The sequence below is a fragment of the Mytilus californianus genome, unplaced genomic scaffold (assembly GCF_021869535.1).
Source record: "Mytilus californianus isolate M0D057914Y unplaced genomic scaffold, xbMytCali1.0.p SCAF_2, whole genome shotgun sequence".
NCBI classification, from domain to species: domain Eukaryota; kingdom Metazoa; phylum Mollusca; class Bivalvia; order Mytilida; family Mytilidae; genus Mytilus; species Mytilus californianus.
Genome location: NW_026262668.1, coordinates 15232252 through 15260021, shown reverse-complemented (window position 1 = coordinate 15260021; position 27770 = coordinate 15232252).

Below are 27770 nucleotides of genomic sequence, written 5' to 3'. Positions count from 1 at the left end.
CTAGAAAAAATTAATAGAAACTTCCTTCATATTCAAATAAAAATCTCTTCTAGAATTAAAAATTCATATTAGGACAATGAAACGTAAAATATTTAAATTAATTAGTAAAAAATAATAATTTTTTTTATCTGTTTCATATTATCTTATTCTTTGAATTCCAAGAGAGAGAAACGTGTCTAATTGGCCATTGCTACCTGCTTTAAACAAAATTCTTTCGTCATGATTGAATTATTTCCCTTAGACCAATATTCATCAACAATGAAACCTTATCAAAGGTAGGGTTTTACATTTTGACGTGTACGTTCTCTATTCCAAGTTGATAAAATCATTTATATCTAAGTGAGTTTTTAATGAACTGTCAATGGCACATACGTAGTTGGTTATCTTAATAAGAATCTGTACTAAGATTGCAAGTTTTGACATGGGAATTCGCACTGTACAAAGAAAAAGGAGCAGAACTCTTAACTTAATTCCAAGGCCCAGATGGCCACAGCTAGAATTGCCACAACTTCTTGCTATGTTTTGATATTAATCCTCTTAAATATCGTTTTTAAGATTTAAATTTTCAGCTGTTTTGATTCGACTGCCACTGGTTTAGTACAGTTACATCATGTATAAACTCCAAAATGAAAGACAAATAATTTTCTGAGAATGCCCATTTTTTTGTCAATTTACACAGTAAATGTAGTAGTGATCAGCCACCTTGAACACTTCACTAATTAAAACAGCTTTGAACGTGGTACCGAAGTAGAATCAGCTAATACGTTTTATACGTTCAATGGCATGGATTGAACAGCAGATGCCAACGTTGAGTATATTAAGTAGTATACAACGAGCTTAACAGAAACTTATACATATTATTATGTCATCCCTCGTGTTACTTTCAGAAAACAAAGAAGTTGAACTCAACCCCTTGGTTTACTATGTCGTAACTACAATACCCTTCCCTTTTCATGAATGTGACCTACCGAATTAGACTATCTACCGGATTTGTAATAACATAAGCAACACGACGGGTGCCACATGTGGAGCAGGATCTGCTTACCCTTCCGGAGCACCTGAGATCACCCCCAGTTTTTGGTGGGGTTCGTGTTGCTTAGTCTTTAGTTTTCAATGTTGTGTCATCTGTACTTTTATTTGTCTGTTTGTCTTTTTATTTTTGGCCATGGCGTTGTCAGTTTGTTTTCGATCTATGAGTTTGACGGTCCCTCTGGTATCTTTTGTCCCTCTTTTACTAGAATAGCTGTGTCATATGTCAGATGACTGTAACGAAGAACCATAATGAATTAGAATGAGATGAATGGGTCCATGCAAAATATGACAGAATAACACACACCAAACGTTTTCAAAACGGTTTTTATATTACAATGCCCAAATTGTAGACTGCTTTTTTCTATATAACGAAGAACCTTCCCATTTTAATTTGCCTTTTTACATTCTTTTTTTCGTGCGTCACTGGTGAGTCTTTTGCAGACGAAACACGCGTCTGGCTTTCACGATTTTAATCCTGGTATCTATGATGAGTTTAATTGTATACGAGTAATTCCGTCTGTTCATTTACAGAACAAATCTTGCAGAATTAACTGCTGGAGTCAACGAGGCTATCTCTTTAATCAAACCAAACAAAAGATCGACCCAGGAACTAGAAACCATGATGTTATCAATACGGATACAAATATTTAGGCAGACACAGTTAAGAAAAAAACCTAAAAAGTACACTTATTAAAAAAGGTGACACGATATATTTGAAAAAGGAAATAGAACAAGACCTATCATATTTCTGTAAGGTCGAAAAATGACAAAACGTCAACAACTTAGGACTTTGAAATTTCTTCTAAGAAACTATGATAATGAATGCAGTTACAGAGCATATGAATATGCAAGGAACTAGAAGAAATCGTTTTAAATCACTGTTCCTAGTAAAGAGAACTTGGAACAAAGGGAACGATTAATATATACGAAATATTCCAGACATATAGTGTGTTTTTTTGCTGTGCATGTACTGACTTTGTGTCATGGATGGATACCCCATATCCTTTGTTTTTCTATTTGATACTACATATACGATGAGATAAACGACAAACGAACGCTTATTTAAACGTTAAGTCTAGGGAAATAATATACGTATATCACAATGCAAGAACGATTAATGGTAGGCAAATCAAAGGCTGAAATATCTAATTGTCTATACGATCCTCTGCTAACACAGGGAAACTAGAAATCACTTAAAAGGTACTTTACCTGCTTCTAAAAAGATGAATTAAGTCATTGTAATAGGACCAGACTATTAACAGATTCATAACGAAAGCAGCCCTTCAAATAGCTACATTCCTTACTAAAATATCTTAACAGTTAAGTCAATATGAAATTCTAACATTTAGATGGAGCCAAACCAACATACCTGCTTTATAAAAAACCAAGGTCGGAGTAAGCAGACAACTACAGACCAGTATTCAGCTGCATAATCATGAAACATAGAAGGCATACAAAAAAGACAATAAACTGGCAAACCAGCATCTAGTATGTATACATAGTATCTTTGAATTTTTTTATACCAACAATATAAGTTTAGAAGGCATAAATCATACGAAACACAATTATAGTTAATAATAAACTCATCATGAATACCAGGATTGAAATTTTGTATTTGCGCCAGACGCACATTTCGTCTACAAAAAGACTCATCAGTGACGCTCGAATCAAAAAAAGTAAAAAAAGCCAATAAAGTACGAAGTTGAAGAGCATTGAGGACCACAAATTCCTAAAAGTTTTGCCAAATACAGCTAAGGTAATCTATTCCTGAGGTAGTAAAGCCTTTAGTATTTCAAAAATGTAACCGTAAGGAAAATATTGCATGATCAATTGGTAAACGACAGCAGTAGATACAAGTGTGTTAGATTTTATCAAATGCTTTTGATAAAGTATCACACCAGTAAAAACTAGACTATGAAGAAAACTAGTAAATCAATAGGGACATACAAATGCGTTTCAGAATGACTCATTCAACGCTAACTAGGAGGGTTGGGTAAGTTGCAACAAGCCAATAAGGTCAGAGACAAGACCGGTGACGGCACATTGTCCTCTTTGCTTGCTTCTTTATTTATATAAATTACATTGGAGACAAATCACAACTAAGATGATTTGGTCATATTCTACAGGCCGAAAATAGTACTGAAGAGGTATCCCATCTTCAACTAGATATGAAAGAACTGACGCAATCGTTAAAAACAAGATAAATGGCGTTCTATCCTTCCAAGTGTTATACTCTACGTGTGACATGGAAAAGACCGCATAGTATATATTATAACAACATAATAGAACATAATCTTGAGACGGTACATTATTACCCCTATCTTTGAGTCAAGCTAGAAGAAAATCTTCGATAAGAGACACATGAACAGAATAACATCTAATGTCAATATGACGCAGGGATTCTTCCAGCTAATATCTGCAGTCGTCCCTAGACATGAACGTTCGGCATATAAGACAGTACCTTGTATATGCTAGTGCTTTATTGACTGATAGACATTCACATACCTTCAAGATATGCATGAAAAAAGCTTTATGCATTTGACAATTCAAGCTATGAATATTACTAGTGTTAATCGTGTTTAGGGGTTGACGCTTGCATAGATGTAGACGTAAGATTAAATGTACTAATTGTGTATATAAATGAAGTATTATATCGATAAACAGGTAATATAAGTCCAGGTATATAACAGATAAAAATATTAGAATGATAACGACATTAAATTTCCATTTTGTTTTATTTATTTTCTGGTGGTTAAATTGTCTGATTTATGTATGATATGTAACTCGCATCTCATTTTATTTACAATTAAGAATATTTTTAGTCGATAGTCGAACAACATGTGAGTTGTTATCAAATAGTCCGTTTCTATGTATGTTGGCGTTTGCTTTTGTAGCAGTTCAGTGTTTATGTTGTTCCGTTGTTTTCCTCTTATAGTTGATGTGTTTCCCTCGGTTTTGGTTTGTGACCCGGATTTGTTTCAGTTAAATCGATTTATGACTATTGAACAGTGGTATACTACTGCTGCCTTAATGTATAATATGAACTGATATGTATGCTTCAAAATAGAATAATTGAAGACATTTTAATATACCATAATATTATATTTCATCACATCTGTGCATTTTACCTTCATTGGATTGGTACCTCTGCTTGTGCAACATCAATTCCCAAGTCGCTAAAAGTAGCTAGTGGTTCTATACTGGATTTGAATAACACAACGCAGCTCAATAATTATGTAATTGCACCTTAACTAAGGTTGATAGTTCCTTAGGCAAAGTTTACAATGATAGATAAAGTAGCTGTTCTGTTTGAGGTCCTTTGTAGACCCTCTCAAATGTTTATTTTTAATATCAATAATGCCAGTCTTGCACGTATCTGATGAACCTTATACCACGTGCCGTGTGCACAAAAAATTATATCGTACAATTTTCTGCATTTAGTATAAATAATTCTCTTCTGCCTGACAGCCATTGGTCCTACATTTTATATATATTCTCCATAAACCAATACAAGACGTTTAAAAAATTACCAAATGCTTGTTGTATCATATTAACATTTTCATTTTTGATATCATCTTTGTGATTTTTACTGCAGGTGTAAAATATGTACGCACAAATTGTGCCTTCAGTAGTGTTTATTATTTAATTTATATACATACATTTTTGCATATCTATAGTATTTGTCAGTTAAAAACGAATTTTATCGCACAAAGTTCTTTTAACAAACAAACAAAAAGAACTTACTGACAGACTAAGTAAGAAAGACAATCTGTAGATTCATCATCTAATCGGTCGTAAACGTGTACAAACATACCAATTACTTATATTGTCCGTTTCCTTTCATCTTCTATTGTCCATAAATGTAATTATCGCACCAACAATTCATAAATAGTGATAATGTTTAAATAGTTATTTTCGAAAGACAAAGCGCTCTATATGTCATTATGAGTGAAATATGCTTATGGAATTCGTAATAGTTTTGAATTCCTGTAATTTAATTGTTCATTGCTCACCAAAATTATACTGTAATTATATGTAAAAAATGAAAGTACGTCCTTGTCCTGTAACTGAGTCCCTAATAAGAAAACACAATGCTAACATTCTTTTTACCTTTGTATTGTACCATATTATCTTTATACTACTTGGTAAATTGCAGTTGAATATATATACTTTGAAAACCTTACGTGTTATTGTTTACCAATATAGAGACTACTTGGCGGAAGAAAATGTCTTATTAAGTAAAAGTTATACATTGTATCTCTGTTGATTTACAATTAACTGAAAAGAATGAATACATTTTCATAACAGTGAAAATGTTTAAAACAATCGTGCATGCAAATGATTATCTAGCAGTAGAACAAATCAAGCTATTACAGATACAATGTACATGTACTCGTAAGTTTTGTTCAATCTTGAAAATTGAGTAATGAATAAAATATAAAAGAAAATGGTAGTATTTGGATTGATATATTCTAACACCAACCAATACTTATCTATGATGAGTTTATTTACTTCTTCAATTTTACTCCCTAATGTAGACTTAAATAATAAATAACAAAATTATTACAAAGAAAATATGGGGAGACGATACCAAGGGGGAAATTGCAATCATTTCGAATAAAGCCAAATGACACTATGACCAAAAAGAAAAAATAACTAACAAAATTCCAATAAATACTACAAAAAAACCTACAGATTAAGCTGAACAACATAAAACCACTAAGAACTCCGAAATGAAATCATGTGTTCTAAAATAGTAAGCAGTTCTTGTTTACCTAGTTGCACCTTTTGTGTTTCTCATTGTAAGTTATTTCTACAAACAAAGTTATAAATAAGAAATAGACGAAAATTTCTCTGTAAAATTTCTTTTCTTCAGCATTTTAATTTTTAAAATATAGTTTCGTCCCCTGCATCGAGTGTTATCAATATTTCTCCTCTCACAACAATTAAATTTCCAAAGTTAAAACTGGAGGTTAGCCGAAAAGGTTGAGTTGAGAAAAAAGTGGAGTGAAGAAATATCACATAGCATCAAATACGGGGGTCAATTCTGTTTATTTCAAAAACAATTAAACGATATTTAGACAGACGTTCTAGAATTCATTTCCAACAAACTGCCATAGATAAGCTATTTTTCTTTGTAATTTAGCAAGGCCGCCTTTTTTGCGTGACCTTATAATAGCGAAATCAGGGGAAAGTAAGAACATTAGATTTATGATGAAGTAAGATCAAGCAAACCACACGATCAACCGTTCATGGATAGTATAGATAGAGTAAGAATTAGAAAAACAGGCATACACACTTCCCGAGTTTTTGATCGACAATATCCTTATTTTGGTGGGCTTGTTTTTAAAGATTGCTTATTAGAATGGAGTATACCCAAGTTAGTTACTTCTCACAACCCCCCCCCCCCCCCCCCCAAAAAAAAACAGTAAGACACTAGCTTTGATCTTTTATCTTATATGCCGCTTTATAAATATTATCAATTGTAATAAAGGTAGCTGAAGTCAATGTACTGATTGTGCCTTACCCATTTAACTTCAAATATAGGATCGAATAGGAAACATGAAGAAAGTGGTGTTGTTCTTTTACTACTTATCGTTCTTTTATGCTCCCTTGGTACATTCTCTCCTATTTGAATGGTATTTAAGGCTTTCTAATTTATAATTTTCTCCATCAAACGTTTCTTATAATAACATTTAAAATACTTTGAAAGTTGAAGGATTGCCACCATATACAGGAGCGTAGGGGTCGGGGGAGGGCAAACAATGACTTGCTTCTAGACTATAATACTGTAGAAAAGGTTTTTTATTTTTCTGCTTGTCCCATTCAGATGGATCCCCCCCCCCTCCCCCCCCCCCCCACACACACTTTTCAGTCTACTTCTACGCCACTGATAATTTAATAACAGTTACCTTTTATACCTTGTACAAGATGTAGTCAAGCTTAATGTTGTTGTAAGCTCTTATATATGAGTTTTGATGAAATTATCTGAAACAATGAAGCATAATAACGTTATAGTCGCTATTACAACATTGTAGACTGTTGACGAGTATACCTTTAACAAATGGAATAAAAGATATATTACGTGTACGTATCTGACATAGTAAAGCTAATTTCAATAGAATAGTAAATATTATCACTTATATATCCGTCAACTACAAAATGCAGTACTTTCGGGAAATTATCCATTTTAGGATCTGGTTACTATTTTCATAAGATGCGCTTTGATTCATATAAAATTATTGTTGGAGAAGCAAAATTCGAAATGTTCATGTCTGTACGCTTGTCTCAGTCACTTATAAATTATTATCAATTCAGGAGAATAAGATGTCGAGATCGCTCGTGCTAATCATTTACTGATAATCATACAATAATGTCTGCAAGTCCTGCTTTACAAATGTCATTCATCTACTTAATCAATCTACATCAATAGTTTTAATTGTCAAATCAGTTAAGATTGTTATTTTTTCATTTAATTTCAATATTTATACAGTGTTTTGAAGACATGGTTTTCAAATAGTCGTAAAAAATACCGTTGTCGCTATTGATATTATAAAACTCGAAACAAGTTTGGCGACAACTTGGCATTGATTTCTGAGATAAAGTTATCTTTATCATCTTAAGTATTGCCTCATTGAGCGCAGTAATGAATATGTAGGGAATATCAAACAAGCGAATAGGTTGCTTATAGGCGTGGTTTCCAATTATATTATTGCTCAAATCAACGAAATAGCACTTGATCAACGTTGATGTCGAATACCCTTATTGTCCTAACTAACATGGAATTGTTTTCTTCTAAAATATCTAATTCTGATTATCAATATGATACAGGGAAATTTACCAATCCGAAACTTTAACGTATGCTATGGCAATAATGCTAATAAATGTTGCTTAAATCCCTTAACTTCCGTAAGATTATGTGACAGAATAGTTCAGGGTTAGTGTAAAATGACTTTTCTATTTGGTTCGAAACGTTTCTTAGAAACTTGTTATATTATCTGTTTCTTCCTCTGAAAATCATTCGCCAAAAGGAATTTCGAAAGAAATTTTAATTTTGGAAGAAGATATCCATCTGTTTTACTTCTATTCAACTATGTTTGTACTACATCCAATATCACTACGGATGATGTTCCCATTATTTGGTGTTTCGGCATTAGCTTAATAGAAAGATATATTTTATCTTAAGTGTGTCCCCACCAAGGTTTTATCCCCCTCCGAGATGTAGGACTTTTATTGTTTTAGTTTATAGTGTTTTTACAGCTCTCTAGAGTGCATGTATTTTGGATTATTTGGTAAACTTTAATTTTCTACTTTATCGGGTTAACGATTCCTTAGATAGAGCTGATTATTTTACAACTCATATATATATGTTTTGTTTACAAATGTTTAAAGTGATATATTAGTTTATTGCTAAATGTGTTATTCGCACTGAAGGAAAGGGCTTTATCTGCTCATTCCACTTTCTAAATTGTATCTGTTAATTGTTGTTATAAGTGCGACATATGATTTTAAGTTTTTATTGTGGTCAAAAGGCTCCAAATAAAATATATATACATAAAAAAAAATCAGACAAATACGAAATAAGAAATATATGAAACATACATAAAATTAGAAAGAAAAAAGTAAAGTAAACCACAAAAAAATGAAAAATCTAAGTTATACTGTTTACTAAACAAACAAAATAAAAGAGAAAACATATGTTACACAATCCGATCTGTAAAATAACAGTAGTTTAAGTATTGTAAGAGTGTTTAAAGTCTTTATCCTAAAACTTGATTAAAGATAAAATTGCACAAGCAACTATTTGAACTCTAATATCGGAAAAATGATAAAGGTAGAAATTACAATTCCGTTGTGTAGTTCTTTGAAATTAATCTGAATATAAAAAAATAAAGATATATGTGGCATTAATAATTTTAGAAGTACAATCACTTAAAAGTTCGTGAAATCTGTCTACAATGTTTACACTGTATGAAAAAGCGGTGAAAAATATCGATGTAATGTAGAATCCAAGAATAAAACATGTGCTTCAACAATATATTCACCAAGATTGTTAATAAGTTAGCTTACCACATACATAATAAGCTATCAGAATACATTTTTGGCTATTTGAATTGGTTAAATATAGACCAAATGTATTTATAGGCACACAAAGTATATAAAGTCAATGAAAAATTGTCTGGTGATTGATTTAGTCACCACTAAACAGCGTGTGCAGGAATAAATAAACAAATCAAAGTTGGAAATAAATCTAACTGAAAAAACAAAGCTTGACGGAATAAAATAATGAACTGCAATGAACAAGACGAGAGAAAGAATAGAGATCAAGAACATTTCTGTTAAAAAATGTAATGAACGACCATAAGACTAAGCGGAACATGTAAACAAACCGACTTTCAGACAGTGTGAGAACTTTCAACCAAGATCTTTCAAGAATCATTTTTTAAAACAAAGGAAAATTATTGAAAATTCAAATTAAATGTCGTCATCTTTTATAACAGCACGCTGGTGTGAAAACATTGTTTAAAAAATTTTCGGGTGAGCAAGACGCCAGCATTGAACAGTTGAAAACAAATCTGGAAAAATTAATTAAAAATCTAGGAAGTGCAGTGTCCAAAGTTTTAGAATAACATGTCACTATCAACTGATATTTGACTATGAAATTATCAATAGACCTAAAATTTATCATTTAAAACATTCGAATACAATAAATCTTTAAAGGATTGTTTTTAGAGTTCGTATGCTGTATTTGAAACCAGCAAATGGTAGTGTTCAGTTTTCTTAATTATTTTGAAATTCATATAAATCAATTACATTGTAAATTGCAATATTGAATATTTAACATTGTCTCAGTTTTTATCTACAGGAAACAACATTAAAAATGCATCTTTTTTCAAATTTTTTATTTATCAACTTTTCCTACGGCACAACTTAAGGCAACAGTAGTATAATGCTGTTCAATAGTCATAAATCGATTTAACTGAAACAAGTCCGAGTCACATACCAAAACCGAGGAAAACACATCAACTATAAGATGAAAACAACGAACAACAAAAACACTGAACTACCACGAAAACAAACGCCAAAATACATAAAAACGGACTATTTGATAACAAAACAACAAGCTAAGCATTTATCTATGTTTCATGAAAGGTTACCGTTATTCTATCTTAAAGAAATGGTGTTACACATATTCAAGCTTTAAACGTGATAATCAAATTCTATAAATATATTTAAAAATGGTAATTATGTGTATTATTTTGTATTTCCTGGTGGCGAAACAACTGATGAGGAATAATATGAACCTAGCTGTTTAAAGATGGAACTTTTTATTCAGAATAAATTAACTATATATTTAAAACTTATATTATCTTATCATTGTGTAAAGCCTACAAACAAAATGTCCACATTTAAATACAACTTTTGCAAAATTTACTCTCATTAGTAACTTCTTTGAGATTTAATAAGTCAACTTGTGTATCACTGTACTACGCCTCCCCCTCCCCCTTCTACCGCCACCACCTCATTTTCCAAACACAAAGGTGTTCCATCTGCTCAAAATTCTCACACATTACAGTTCCATTTATTTATCATATCATAGAAGTGAAATAATGAAAAAACCACTGTCATGATAAAAATATTTAAATATTTCCTGATGCCCTGGTTTTTCTGTTGCAATTACATTATTATAATATCTTTTTATTGGATATTGAAAACTTTGAAAATAACGATACATCAAACATAAACAGTGTTGTTTTAAATTATATGTATTCAAGCATTTCATATTTTTAAAACATTCTTAACATGTACAGTTAGTTTACATTTTGAATACACATTTTGAAAAAAAATATGCATTGTCATTCTAGTCTGGCAGATGATAGGGGTAAACAGTCAATTGATTATCTAAAACTATATGTGTTAATTTTCTTCTCCAATATAGTATGGTTCAATCAAATCATACACTTAATCAGGTAATCAGTTTATATAAATCCCACAAAGTCCCTACAGTGAAGGACAATTATATAGGATGTGCAAATCAAAATTTCTGTACATAGAATAAGATCTAAACTTAAAGGCTTGCATCTGTCTTAATACCAGCTGATACGGCAGCAAAAAATGCTGCGTGATTGTCATAAGTTTTACATCGACATTTAACGTGAAGAATTTAAAATTCTAAAGGTTTTTTTTTCAATTTATCAGAAAAGGACAATTAAAACACCTTATAAATAACACATTTCATCAGATCTAGCAGTTGTACTACTACTGAATTATCTGTCCATCTGACTAGCGCACTAACTACCATTAAAAATAGTATCATTCAATATTTTAATAAAGGCTATCAAAACACATGAAAATTGTTATAAGATTGTTCCTCACTTTAATGTAATAAATGTTGTTGTTTCGGAGTAACAAACCGATGACTAAATTAGTTTACATTTTTTTCACTTGCTGTTGACAGTAATGATATTTCTACCTTATACACTACTCTTCCATAACCTTGGTAAACGAACTCATCAAAGACATTAGGCTTATAATTGTGTACAGCAGACGCGCATTTTGTCAACAAAAAACTCACTAGTGACTCGCTAATAAAAAAGTAAAAAGTCCAAATCAAGTATGAAGTTGGAAGAGCCTTCAAGGACCCGAAATTGCGAAAGGTAAACTACTTGTACTTGAACGGACTTTTTGATTAATGAAGTCTGTAATTATGAAGATCTTTCATCAGTTATAAACGATATTAAAAACATTGTTCCTGGAGAAGCGCTGACTCAAACTTTGATTTTATATCGTTAAGCTATTGGAATTCCTCATGATATTAATTATGCACCTCTAATATCATATTTTTTTCTTTTCTGCTATAAATCTTCTTACAAGGAAAAACTTTAGAAAGGGAAAATGAATCGACATTTTAGAAAAGATATCCGTGATTATGTACTTACTATTGATAATCCCGAGTTTATGAAACATGCTTGCTAAATAGGATAATAATAACAGTCAATATTGTAAATTTTTAGACATAACAGCGTTGGTACAATATATTTGGAACTAAGATAAACGACAAAAGAGACAATTGTACCTTTTCTATCACAAACTTCATTTTTTGAAAGGCAATGTTTTCCTTGATGCATCCTGTAACGTGTGCATTTCACAACTTGAACGGTTTACTAGGAGAAAATCGCTCTAATAAAGGTAACTTTATAGCATTGCTTAAATAACAAGCTTATTCTAGAAGGTAACAGATGCTAAGTCAGGAATATGACAGTTTTTTTCCATTCGTTTGGTGTGTTTGAATTTTGATTTTGCCATTTGATAAGAAACTTTCCTTTTTGAATTTTCCTTGGAGTTCGGTATTTTTGTTATTTTACTTTATACCACAGACTTTTAAATATGCAAATAACACTTTATAAATTTCGTGCGTCGTGAGCTTTTCTTGATTTGCCTCCACCAGGAACGCAGAAATCTAAACATCTGAAAGCTAGGATATATAATGATCTTACAACGTAAGTATCTATATGATAAAAAAGGACATTCAAAGAATAGCCAAATTCATCTTAGATCAACTTTGCCTGAGGTATACTTTGAATACTTTCAAAACAACAATCATGGTCCTTATCAACATATTATCTGTAAAGGAAATGGTATGATACGCCACTTGTTTGGCTCCTTGAATTCGTCAATCAAAAATTATTATAAAATGAACACCTAACATCATTCAGATGTTCTTAAGACGTAAGGCTGTCGGGCATCACTATTTCAATCTATTATTATTATTATTTTGTCTTACATATTGGCATTAGGGCTTCAAACTTCTTACATTACGTGCTAAGCAGCTAAAACTGCAAAAATAGCTTTGAGATCTTGTCATTTTTACCCAAAAAGATATATTGCTCAAAAATGTACTTTTTAAAGATGCTTATCTGTTTAACTTATCTTTTTTGATAAAGTTCTTGCTCTTTCATATTTTAATCATTATATGCGTTAAATTGCCATTTAATGTCAACTACATAATTTGTTTACATGTTAATGACGTCATAGTGACATATCACAAGTGATCTTTCTGCACTAAATATTCCAAATTATAGCAACTAGTTCATTTATCAATAAAGTAACATTATTTTAAAACACTTGAATAACTCTCCTATTCTTACAATGTCAGGAGCAAAATGATAGCTCTTATCAAACCTCCTCCTTTGATATTTGAAACAAAAATATTATACAATTACTGTCTTTTGATGAGGTAAATATGTGGTTTTATTGACTTTTGAAAAACTGATATTCACTGAGGCCAGCGGTTTTTCAAAAGTCAATTAAACCACAAATTTACCGAAACAAAAGACAGTAATTGTTTTATTCCATATTCCGAGAGAGTACCAAGAGAAATATATATAATGACAATATTTACCAAAACCAATTGTACGTCAAACGATTTTAACATAACGTAAAAGCACGCGACGTTTTGCGCGGTCAATATACTTTTCCCGCAGTTGAATATGCTTATTTATTCAAAATCCAATTCATATAGAAAAACCTACTAAGGTTCTATCAATATGGAATAATAGATAGTATTTGTCATCCTATTTTTTATATCATTGTAATGTCGTTAAAAGAACTAAAGCACTAACATTATATTTCTTAATTCGGGAATGTCTTTCAACTGCAAGGGCTACATACGTGATATACTAACTTATTCAGTTAAAATGGATCTTTCTTTCATTGGTCTGCCGATTTTAAAATACTTACTGGCCTCTCCCAAATGCTGCTGATTCCAATCAAAATTTCATAATAAATTGTCATTAAACCTATAGGAGTGTTGTTTCTGATTTTTTTTTTGGTGGGTTTTTTTTCCGTCTTGAGCAGTAGTATCCAACCATCAGCTATTTCTTCTCTAGCTAGCTGTCGGTAGTAGCGAGCACATTTTGACCTTGCTATTCAAATTATGTGCAGTTGATGTATTTTCTTCTTTAAGTTAGAGGATATCCCAATGGTACCTGCACTGTGCAGGTTTGTTATTGTGTTCTTTAGTTTTACAGCATACAGTCTATGTAGGCAACTGAGTGTTTGTGTGCAGGTGATGCAAGCATATCAGTTGATGCTTACATTGTCGTTGCACCCGATCTCGCTATTATTGTGTTCATGCAATTCCCTCCGTTTTTATTTTACCTATATTTGTATCTATGAGATGCAAACATCGGTAAATTAATTTAATTCAACCACAGTTTGTGTCTGGGGCAATGAGTTATTCGTTGTTATAATCCTTTGTTTTCACTGTCTTCTTTTTTCTTTTTAAGGAATTGGGTGTTGGTAGTTGGTAGAGACTTTTGTACTATCCGGTATTTTTTAGATTGTCTGTTTTCTTCTTCGTGTATAATTTGTGACATTTCGAAAAAGTAGACGTAAGTAGAGCACTTGGTTTCCTAAGAACAAATAAGAGGAGTCGATTTTTATGGTGTTTTGCATATATACTCATTAAAGAAACCAGGCTGGTAATTTGTTAGGCCAGATGCGCGTATCGTCTACATTAGACTTATAGATCAGTGGCGCTCGTGTGATCAAAAAGTTTTCATTTTGGTGGGTTTTTTGTATAGACTTGGTAGCTGACCAATTTATTATCCCCTTATTTGATAAAATCCGAATCAATGATCAATCGCCTGATATTTTCGTTACAAAAAACAATGTTATTTGTTTTCAAATAGAGGGTCTTTAGATTTGTGTTTGAAGATAGGAATTTGCTAAAATTTTGCGATGAACAACTTAAGGGTTGATATAGAGCTTTTTTTTACAAAAAAATGTCACTTTGAAAGGTAGTTCATACCTATACAATACTTGAAGATTGTAAACATGCTTAGGCTCCGTGTTGAAGGCCGTACTTTGACCTATAATTGTTTACTTTTTACACATTGTGACTTGGATGGAGAGTTGTCTCATTATCACTCATACCACATCTTCTTATTTCTATTTAGGGGATATTACTTCCGTATATGCTCTAATGTTCATGAGTTGAAATGAAATACCATTGACAGAGTTGTTTTCTTTACATTTAAAGTGTTCATGAATGTCTTTCATTTTAGACTTAACAATCTCTTTTGAATATAAAATCAAAGAGAGAAAAAAAGCCTGAGGGAATTTTTCCCATTCCGAAAGAACAGTGACAGGGTATGTCGTCTGGGAAATCATCATCCATTTTGCTTGTGTCTTAAGATCTAAGCTTGCAAAGGTGTGTGTTTCGTGAGTTAAGACTCAGATATTGACTATTGTCCAACCAAATTGTATCAGTTGAGATATGTCAAAATATTTAATGCTGCTTCCGCTGTCGACAAATTAGAATTATCTTCTTGCACAATTTATTTTAAAATATAAATAATTAAGTACAGTCAAACGAATATCACGAAGGTTACATTAGAAATTAAGACATTGAAGGAAAACACTAAAACAATAACAATTTGAGTAAACAATAATAAAAAGTAAAGTGTTTGCAATGCGAACTAACAATGTAAAAGAAAGTCCTTCATCAGTGAAATTCATATGCAAACAAAGAATCTAAAATACACCTTATTAGCCCCTAGTATAATTATGGCAGTTGGTAGTTAAACTATTAATTTACTAAACCGCGGAATCTTAAATATATGTTAAACTCCATTCAAGCTGCTTTATTTTGGCGTCAGTTGTGACTCCTAACCCTAAATGAATTCGGAGCAATTAGGAGCAATTACTACAAGCGACAGGGTATATAAGATTATGATGATAGTGTCGTACTGATCGAGATATGATAGCTTTCATTAACTTTATATGTTTTATCTTTGCCACTGACACGAACAATTAAACAACAATGATAATATTTGGAAATACAAAGGGAAACAATTTTCTAATGTAGTGCACCCGAGCTAAAGATCCTGTTAATTCAGTTCACACTTGATAAAACTTTCTGATTTCTTTCATAGCCAACAAGTTCTTCACAGCCGCTGATACTAAAAGGTTAAAATGCATTTTAATAGTAATAATTTTACTAAACGTTTGCGAGTATAAGTACGTGGGACAGATACTAAATTGTATGTGGCACGTATTGAACCAATTCATTAAATAACGTTTAGTACAGATAGATTAAAAAAAAAAGATCATTAAATATTATAATGTATATTTTCAATATTACATAATTGTTGGCATGCTAATGGTATCCAAAGGGTCAATCAATTTACTAACATATAGGATATCAGCATGGGAAAAAGTGTATCGTTTTCAATATTTCCCCTAGCATTTTAAACAAACTCGTACAGTTTTAAAGAAATATTTTAATAAAAAAAAACTATGTTGTATGATTAACAGTGATGTCCACCTGAGAACAAAGAACAACGATATAAATTCATTTTATATCCGATCTTTATGGAATCACCAATAAATTAGAATAATTTGCATCATCTGATGATCATTTTCTTATTTTGTACATTTAGTTCAAACTTCACAATCGATATGTTTGGAAATATTTTGAAATCCGAATTACACTATATAATAGGGTCAAGAAAAGCTGCATTACACACAAGAGATTGCGAATAATTCTGGAAAAAAAGATGGAAGTGTTATAAATATCGGATTAGAAATGAGTTAGAATATCTTTTGCAATTGAAATGATGTATATCAATTATACATAGGGACGATTAAAATGATGCGTTTTAAAACAAAATTGCTGTGATATGATACATTTGATTTTTCTGCTGTAAAATTTTTCAAATCTAAAAGACCATATATTTTCAATCAAAACGCACTCGCATGACTTATGTTATCTTGTCATTTTAATGTTATATTTAACATTGCCATAAAAGCGGGAGGTTTGGCTAGCCACAAAACCAGGTTCAATCCACCATTTTTTCTTAAAATGTCCTGTACCAAGTCAGGAAAATGGTCATTGTTATATTATAGTTCGTTTCTGTTTGTGTTGCATTTTATTGTTGAGTTTCTGTTGTGTCGTTGTTCTCCCCTTATATTTGACGTGTTTCCCTCAGTTTTAGTTTGTAACCCGGATTTGTTTTTTTCTCAATCGATTTATGAATTTCGAATAGCGGTATACTACTGTTGCCTTTATTTATGTGTTTGTGTGTTACTTACTTTTTCAATGTCAACTGCATGTGAGTCGCAAATATTAAATGATGGTCACTTTAAAACTTCAAAACTATAAATTATCTTTATATGTTCTATTTAGATTTTCCACAAATTCGATGTATTGTCTGAATCAAGAATATGATGAAAAAATCTTCCAAATATACTTAAAACTATATAAATAATATCAAAACAGTATCAACACAAAAAAAAGGATTAAAAATTATCATTTATGATTTAAACATTCAACTACAAACTTTGTGTGAATATACATGTTAAAGAATGAAAATTATAATACTTGTTAAATCTCGTACGTCCGAAGCACTTTTCTGGAGGTACTTTCATCAGGAACAACAGACTCAAACATTTGAAAGCCAGGAAGTACAAATACATAGAAATGTTAGGTTTTATATGACCAAAAGTTGCTTAGTAATTTCTTTTCAACGGTAAATTTGAGAATAAATGTGTCATAAATAATACCAGTACCGAAGTACAGCCTAATGATCTGATGATACCCACAGGGACTATAAGTCTACCATTGGTGGTATCAACCCAAAATTGCCCAATGCTAGTAAATAAAAATAACACTATAATGTTGTAATGAATGTATGGTCATCAGAAATGTATAAATACGAAGAAACGTAAGGATATACACGACGAAAAAGGGACCTAAAAAGAATACCCAAATTCATCTAAGGTAAACTCTGCCTAATCGAGTATAAACCTTAGTTTTCTAAATAACTTTTTATATCAGTACCGAATAACTATAGACATGTGGAATAGAAAACGAAATCATATTTGCTTTTTTTTTGTGTATTTTGTGTATCTTTCCGCTTGAATGGTACACATATATGTACGGAAATTAATGTATACGTTCTAATGAAATAAAATTTTAACTCTGTTCTCTGATTCAAATTATCTGCAATCAAAATTCTGTTATTTTCCTTTCATTTTTTTTAAATGCAATGATTTATGTTATGCACTCAGCGACGTGAAGGTGTACGAACCTAACCATTTAATTCAAATTTGCAACCATTAATTTATTAATTTCCGTGTGAAAATATTGAAATGAGTTAGTTTTCAATAACTATAATGCATATTTTTTTTTTCATTTATCAGTTATAATCTAGCAGTAACTGTAATTACGTATAAATACAATATAATAATAGTTTTCGTGTTGTGTCAAAGTTTTTTTGTTTGGAATTGTTCTGATATATCGTGTCAATATATTTTAATAAATGACCTGCAAAACTGTTATTAAACAGCAGAAGATAGAAATCAACCAAGGTCTTTCTACATTTAATTTGATTATTAAGATAAGTAGTTTAATCATTTAACCCAAGGTGTTGATTGCCAACCAGGTATTAATCTATCCTCTTTGGCACGCCTATTGTCAGGCAAAGAGCGTTTACACGGCCAACTTAAGTCCTTCTTTTGTTTCTTTAAGATCAATTATTCGGCATTTTGATTAGACCTATCAACAGCTATATAATTTGTGATCTATCATCTCAACAATGTTCTGGACCAAATTGTTTGAACAATTCTAAAATTTGATATCTGATTTGGCTACTGGTCGGTTATCAGTAGTTCACAAATTCGCACCTTAACAATTTAATGGCCCCTACTGATTCTGACTATGCTCTTAAAGTGCTAATAGATGTTTGAAAGAAATATCTGTTCCATATATATTGTTTTTATATCTTTTTATACAGCTTCAATATTTAACTTGTTAACAATTAACCCTAAGAACATTGAGATACTTTGTGAATAACCATTATAAACTGTTTTATTTTTATATAATTTTTTTTAAAATACTAAGGATTTTCTACCCAAGAATATATTACCCTAGCTGTATTTAGCAAAACTTTTAGAAATTTTGGGTCCTTAAAGCTCTTCGACTTCGAACTTTATTTTGCCTTTTTTGATTCGAGCGTCACTGATGAGTCTATTGTAGACGAAAGGCGCGTCTCGCGTACAAAATTTCAAACCTGGTACTTATTATCTATGGAAAGTTTATGATCTTCCGTATATAAGAAGTAATTCCATTCTCAATTTTATAAGCATTAAAATTATCAATTTGTTTACACATGTTATGCCATGTATATGAAATTTTATAAAATTGGGCTGAATTCCGACCCTTTGAAAATCTGACTGTTGCACTTTCACGATATACTCTGGTCTTTATTTCGAGTGGTCTAAGTTGTCGAACTACTGTATCACTAGCTAGTCAACTCTGAGGTTGTGAGTTCGAATCCAGCACGTGGCATGTGCGCTCGACTCCAATCTTAATTAACTAAGATTTTTAGCTTTCAAACTGAAGGTCGGTGGTTCTCTCCTGGTACTCCGGCTTCCTCCACCAATAAAAACTGACCGCCACGAAATAGCATAATAGTGTTGAAAGTGGCGTTAAATACTAATCAATCAATCAATCAATCAATCAATCAATCAATAACGTGATTGTACCTGGACTTTAATTTAACAAGCAGGAGACATATGTAACACATGATCTTTAACGGATGTAAAAACTTCATCGCGTTTTGTCCTCAAGAATCTAGATCCTGTTTGAACAACAGTAGACTTGAAGGAAGTCTTTTTTTAAAAGGGACTATGGCGGCCTTATGTATCATAATGATATATCTTCATAAAAATCAATATATTTTTTTAAAATCCTTTGGTATAACATGTCACAGCGGATTTGCATCCAGCAATATTGCTCTCTCGCGCAGCTCGTTAACTCTCATTTACACTACTTCTTATATCATCACTAAAATTAAACGGCGATTCCGAACATCACAAAATGTTCAATCGATATCAAGCCAGTATAGGCAAAACATCAACTATAAAATAGCTTCCAAAAAGAATTAAAACAGTTATGTAACAAAAAATCAAAAACTCTCTAAATTCCCTCCAAGAGAGAACAAAGTATAATCAAAGTTTGAAGATTTACATAAATCATATTTTGGAAAGGCAATGAGTAAGAACAATGCTGTAGAGAACAGCCTACCTAGACAGAAGAACCATTAGATATAACGTGATAGCTCGCGATGATACACTTGACGAGGTTTTTATGGTAAATGTTCATCTATCTATAGGTGTTGATATAAACTGTCTGATGAATTGGATATATTATTCGGGCGTTTAAACAACAAAACATTCTTAAACGTTTGAATAATTGTTATTAAACGTTTTTGGGGTATGATACTATTGTTTTGATGTGAATAGACACCATATTTAAAGACAAGATAGGTCAACGGCTGTAATGCTAGCCTGAGAATCAGTATTATAATACATTGTAAACATTAATTATGAAACTTAAAACGAGGGTTATTAAAGAAAAAACAATCGATGAAAAATTAAAAATAAACTTATATTTCAAGCTAAGCCGAATAAAATTTAATCTTGAAACACTTATTTCGTTTGGAGTTAATAATGCTCAGTATATATTCTTATGTATTCGATGTGTATTGGCGGGTGACAAAATTTAAAATATTACTATCGTGTTATTGCTATTTGTTAAGAAAATATTTCAAAGACCATGCATATACTACAAATGTCACAAAAGATAATATAAAGGTTATTTACGTATCGACTAGGAATTCCTACACTTTATAAAAGACATGCCAACAAAATAAATTAAATAAATGTTTTTTTAAAGAATAGGTGTTGTTGTAGTAAAAACTTTAGTTTAAAGTATAAACCTCATTTTCATTTCTTCATAAATAAAAGTTTAGATTAAAGCAAAATAGATAAATAAATTACAATGGAATAGTTATGAAAATCGTATAAAATCTTAACATTTTAAATTTAAAAATTATTTCGTAACTAATAATTAAGATTTTTTTCTGAAATAAAAACTGAAATAATAACAAATAGATCAAATTGCAATTGCTGTTTTTTTTCTCCCCCCCCCCCCCCCTTCTCCAAATGCAAATGTCTGGAAAAAGGGAAAAAGACACAAAAGTACGGTTTTCAAACATCATACAGCAACAACGCAGTCATTTATTTACTGGTACGACGTACTGCTGTGTTATTACCAATGGTACATGTTGGGGAAACCGAGTACGTCTGATTTCTCGCAATAAAAGACATACAACAGGATGATGATCATGACGCTAATGGTGAGGAGGATGGCGATATGATGAAGATGATGATGAGAATGATGTAGATGGATTGATTTTTTACGTCCAGTTTTAAATAGTATATGCAAGTCATGACGAGAACATGTTTATGTGATACGTTCTAATTCACAAGGTTATAGTTTGCAGAAAGACATTTCATCCTACCAGGATAAATTATTTTGACTCCGAGCCGACCAGTTTTTGCTCTTACTCCGAAATGCCACATATTCAGCGACGAAGCAGTAAATATCAATTGTTTAGGTATTGATACACAACAGAGTCTATAACTTGTTATTTTCGTTTCAAGACGTTGGAATCACCCGGCTTGGGATTAATCCCACGTCTGCCCGCACTAGAGAAAAGAACGCTTCTTTGAGGACACCGGGTCGATGCACTCAGATGAGTATGTTAATGAGTATTAGCAGGAAGGTACGCGGCATTTCTGGTACCATAACAGAACAGAAGAACCAATGACTACCAACATTCTAGCTGGCGGGTATTCCAAGATCAATAATTACATGTAAGCGCCACAGTCATCCTTAAAATTTTCATCTCATAGAACTACTTCTGCAGCGAGAGGTACATACCTGAGGTACAACTTCAATATGCTGCAGATGGAAGATGCGTTGAACGGAAACGGAAGTACAGAGACATTACTTAAAGATAGAATAACCTATCTGAAGATCAGACACCAGACATCAACCTACCTACTGCACGTGGACAAGACTGACATTGTGGTGTCTTGTGATTTGATTTTACATGTTTTACTTTCACTCAGTGTTACATAAGTTACTAATTGAATAATATCCCATGATTTAAACATAAAATTGATATTTGTTTACGATTTTGGTTGGTTGTTGATTACTTATCGTTCAGTGGTTAATATTTCGTACATATTCAGGACGATTATAAATTTTTAGGACATAAAAAATATAATTTTTGTTTTTACTGGTGAGTATGAATAGAATTAACAGTAGAATAACTACGGTTTCAATGAGACAGCAACATGATTTATTTTTGTGATCTTATGTTTCTGTAAAAATAAACCCCTGGAACATTATTTTCAGTGAGTAAAAAAGTATTAGCAAAAAGAACCCCAAGGTAAATTCTATAAGGAGAAAGTCAATAAAACCTGCCAAATCAAACACTCGACTATATCAACGAGCGGAACAAATGGAAAACAAATGGTATATTCCTGACTTAAAAAAATTGGCTTAAAAGGACATAAAATTACAAAACTAATGAATGTTATTACAATATAGGAACGCATGTCGTCCTTTTCAAAAACCAACGCATACGAGGACAGTTCCACTAAAAGTAACTTTCCTTAATGTACATGTAATATGTCATTTAATATACTTGATCGTGTCGTTTAGAATACACCTTACCGTTATTTATGCCAATCCGGATAAGTTCTAAAATTACACAACTTTTTTGAACTAGTTGAAGCTATCTGGGGCATTGTTCAAACAATATATTGTGCATAAAACTTATTATAAAACATGTTTATTAAAACCATCGTAAACACATCAAACAAAGCATTTTTAATGACTTTAATTTGTCTTTTTGAAAATATTGAAATGTTCATTTTCCAAACTTTTTCCTCGCTCAGCTCATTGCTGATGACCTTTGTGTTTGCGATATTTGACCCAAACAGGAAGTTGTCTAGTAAATGATTGGGTTTTTTTTTCCGGAATGGAATAAAAAGCGATAAGGTTAGATTGTTGCATCTCAATATTCTTTATTTGGTGCTATAAGCAAACAAAAAAATGTAATAACAAGTATACTAAAAAAAATATTTGCCACTACAGAAAAAGACAAACATTATGTTCTTTTGCTTTTTGTGTGTTTTTTTGCTGTGCATGTACTGATTTTTTGTCATGGGTGGACACCCCATATCCTTTGTGTTTTTCTATAAGGGGCAACATGTAACCAGATCTCGTTACTTATGTGTTTTATATTCATTTGAGCCAATATTCAACATTTATAATCATAAATCACTTAACAGCCACATGTAGACAAGCATTGGACATCTCGGTGCAATGTTTTTTATGAGCACATCAACATATGGTCTAGAATTTTGGAGACCCAGAGAACAGGAATGTCCAATGCTTGTCTACATATGACTGTTAAGTGATTTATTATTATTTTTATTAAAATAAATAGTCAAATAGCAAATATCAGCACCATGTTGGACCATGAACAATTTCATAAAACATCAATAAAGATTTTTTAGATTTTTATCTTTGATGTATTCAAACATGTTTAATATCATTTTTATTTAACTTTCATTACCTGCATTTAAATGATAGACATATCTTTTGTTGTAAAAGTTAAATTTTTATGATCAACAAATTACTGGCTTTTAAAATTTGATATGTCTTCATAGTAGAGTTGAGATACCTATCAGATTCAATGTGTCAGCAATACTAAGCTGTAATTACATGGAATAAGAACTAGATTCTGTTTATGACACATTATCGTTAGTGAAATCCTGTCATTATTCAAAACGAAAACATTTTAATCTGATGTTCTAACTGTCTATCAATGTATTTAATCATCAAATCAACAAAGATTTTAATATTCTAATAATTATCGCGTTATCTCACATAAAATTTAATCGGATGATAAATTTGCAATATCGTTCTTTTCTGAAGAAAATGGTGACCCCGACCACACATAAATGGTATAAGAGATTTGTAAACTCAGATATGTGGCGTATGGAATAAAGAAAAAATACATTATTTACTTTTGAAAGTAAAATCTGCAAGAATTTGACATTTGAATACAATTGATAATAATCAACAACTTCCAAGGAAACTAAACCAGGGTGTTTTAAGTGCTATGGTCAGATTTGTGCATTTAGTACTTAAACGCAATAATAAGCAGATACGATCAGTTATAATGCAATGTATTAGACTTTTTGGCAAGTGAAGTTACCCGTATGAATGTAATCAGCACGCAAAAATGTTCCACGTTGTTGCTTACTGCAACAACGAATAATAAATAATTTTGATAATTATGTAGTTGCATTTTAAATTTGCGCTAGCTGAAGTTTGATATTTTTTTTTTTGTTAATTGTTATTTTCTTCTGGTTAATTAAACAATTGGATATTATTATATTATTGGCTGTTTATTTAAAACATCCGTCCGTTTGGAATCAGGAATATTAAATCCGATTCAAAGTATAAGAGGCAATTGTTTAAAAGTTTCATTGTCCAGTGGCATTCAAATTTCCCTGTCCATCGTCCCAAACCACCATTTTGAAAAATAAACATGCCTGATTTAGTGTATACAGTGTAGATTACTTCTAACCTCTCATCAAATCTGTCAGAATCTGTCAGGAGAACTGTTCTAGGACAGTATGTATAACTGTCATCCTGACACCTTTTACACAGTTCTAGCTAGAACAGTTCTAACCTACAACTGATTTGGTCAGTTCTACCTAGAACTGATCCTGACAGTTCTACCCTAGAACAGTTTCAGACAGTTCTACCTAGAACTGACCAAATATTTGGTTAGTTCTACGACTAGAACAGTTCTACGGCTAGAACAGTTCTACGACTAGAACAGTTCTACGATTAGAACTGTTTTGGTCAGTTCAACGGCTAGAATTGATTTAGTCAGTTAGAACAGTTTTAAGAACTCTTTGTCTTAAATATAAATAAGTCAAAAGAATATAATATATGTTAAAAAATTGCAGTGACGTCATTTAGAACTGTTCTAAAATCCTGACAGGTTTGGTCAGTTCTACGGCTATAACAGGTTTAGGCAGTTCTGCTGACAGTTCTACGGTTAGAACTGATTTAGTCAGTTCTGCTGACAGTTCTACGGTTAGAACTGATTTGGTCAGTTCTGCTGACAGTTCTACGACTAGAACTGATTTGGACAGTTCTATCTAGAACAGTTTTAGACAGTTCTACCCTAGAACTGATCCTGACAGTTCTACCTAGAATTGATTCTGACGGTTCTACTTAGAACAGTTCAAGGTAGAACAGTTTTATGACAGATTATTCTGGCAGTTCTAATGAGAGGTTAGAAGTGATCTCCACTGTATTTTGAATCATATCGGTTGGGCTTCCAACCAGCAAAAATCAACAAATATGTTGCTTATTCTTTTAAACATTACATATAGTATTCAGGATTTTAACTTTACTTTTTTTCTATTTACACCTGCTGGTATATTAGCTTGCTTTTAAAGACTGCGCGACTTTTTAATCTTGTTATCAATAAAAATATGTTCAACTTTGATTATATCAAACATAGCGCTGTTTTAATGCTCACTGTGATTGTTTCAACACGTATGTTGTAAATTCACTTTCAAATTCACGAAGTAAATAAGCATTGAGAATAGGAAAATAGAAGCTTTTTTGTAGTTTTTTAAACAATCTGTTCTGTTTCCAAACAGAAGATATTTTCTACAAAGACCAGCAATTTCGTATGTTTTAAAAACCACAGCCTCGTTTAACCACCTTAAAAAAATAATTATATTTAAAGTTAAAAAAAATTGTATTATGCTTTCATCCCTTTGAAATCGTCACATATAATCATTTGGGGGGATTAACTTTTTAGGTAACATATCGTCGACGGCTAATTGCAATTTCAAATGTCAACCTTGCAATCATCACAATTTTCCCCCCAAAGATTATAACAGTGAGTTTGATAAATGTATCAAAATCCTTTAGGTAATTTCCTACGTTTAAAAATATGAAAATCAAGGCGATAAAACTTATTTGAGAAAAGTAAATTATAAACTTTTTTTTTAAATTTTAGATTGCAATGGGCGTACTTATATTTATTTGGACTCTGTGTTCTATTTTAAACATATTGGTAAAGCCTTAAAGTGAATGAATTCTTTAAAAGTATTTTAGGGAATAACACAGTGAATTGTATATTTGTAAAAAAAAAACAACATTTTTATCTCTGAAGTGTTGCCTCAAATGGAACTATCTATGTAAAATATTCATTTCGATGGTATCAAAGAAAATATAAACAATGTTGCGTTTCTACCGCAACAAAATATCTCTATTTGAACGAATAAGTACGAACAAAAAACCTAAAACTCAGCCCAAACGTAGGGTATGGATTGGCGTCAGATCGTTACTGTTATCATTGTTTAGAATAGGCGATAATTGTCGTTAAATGATGGGGTGTTGTTCGTCAACCAACCGACAAATATCCCTTATTTAAGTAAAGTTTCAGCTTTCTGTTGTTTTATGTATGAATAGTAACATCATTCTCCTTAACTGATAGTAAAATTGATAAGAATAGCTATACTTTTCTTGGTGGTATGTAAAATATGCCGCTATTGTATTTTCTAATTGAGTATTATTGTACGTTTCCTGTTTAAAAGAAAGAGATAATTGTAAAAGAAGAAGCTGTTAATTAGTTGATTGATTAATTGACATATTCAAAACAAGAACAATAGATGTGAAAAGTGGGTTGGTAGGGATGAAGAGACGATAAATAGAAAAAGACGGTATTTTGTTTGGGACATAAACCTTAGATTATAATAGTCATATAAAATCCTTTAAAACACTATTGCAAACGGGACACATGATTTGACCTCTTCATTCTGTCCAAACGTATAAGTATTTTCACATTTTAGAATAAATCGAATGTCTCCTTACAGCAAGGTTTATTGTAGAAAGATGAAGGACTAGATTACCATACAACTGTATCCCTCTTAATCCATGGGGTTATATGTTTGACGATAACATCTTCTATAGCATTTTTCTTAGCGATTATTTAAATTAATGACAATTGATGATGACGCAAATTGAATTTCTGAAAAGAAAAATTAATTGTATTATGTTTTCGTTAATATGAGAATTTGGTGTTCATGATGAATTTGATAGTTTCAGTTAGATTTTTTTCAATTCTGGACGTTTTAGAGCTTGGCGCATTGTATATACGATATTTGTTAAAGAATGAGTGTTTACCACTTGGTGTCTTTTGGCTTTTATGTCGTTTTATAATAAACAATAAAAACGACATAGGATATTTCTATCTTAATAAATTGTTAAATTGTCAAAATTTACGTTTATTTCATTTTACTCAAATAACGTGGCTATTTCGACACGTTTAAAAAGTACGACTTCGTTTAAAACTTGATACAGCACTTTTTAATCTCCTATCAACGATCACTTAACATCATTTTATCCATACTTTGCTACCTCAAACAACGTGCTAAGCGGCATGAAAAGATGTGTTTAGCGACAAGAAAGATAACAGGCAATGCCGTTATCAACGAGTCTTTCTCGAAACAAAACCCATTTACTAAATGTAACAAAAACTAAATGGACTATTTTAAACCATTCAAAATTCTATATTTTCATAACAAATACCATTTATACCTAGAAACAAAAACTAAATATTGTATTTTAAACCAATTTTGTTGTACAATAGGATGAATTAGTGCGTGATTTGAGATGGCGATAAGTCAAACACAAGTAAATAAACACGTAAAATAACAAATCGTTTTTAAGCAATAAAGATGTTTTAAACAGATTAACTGTTTCACACTTATTT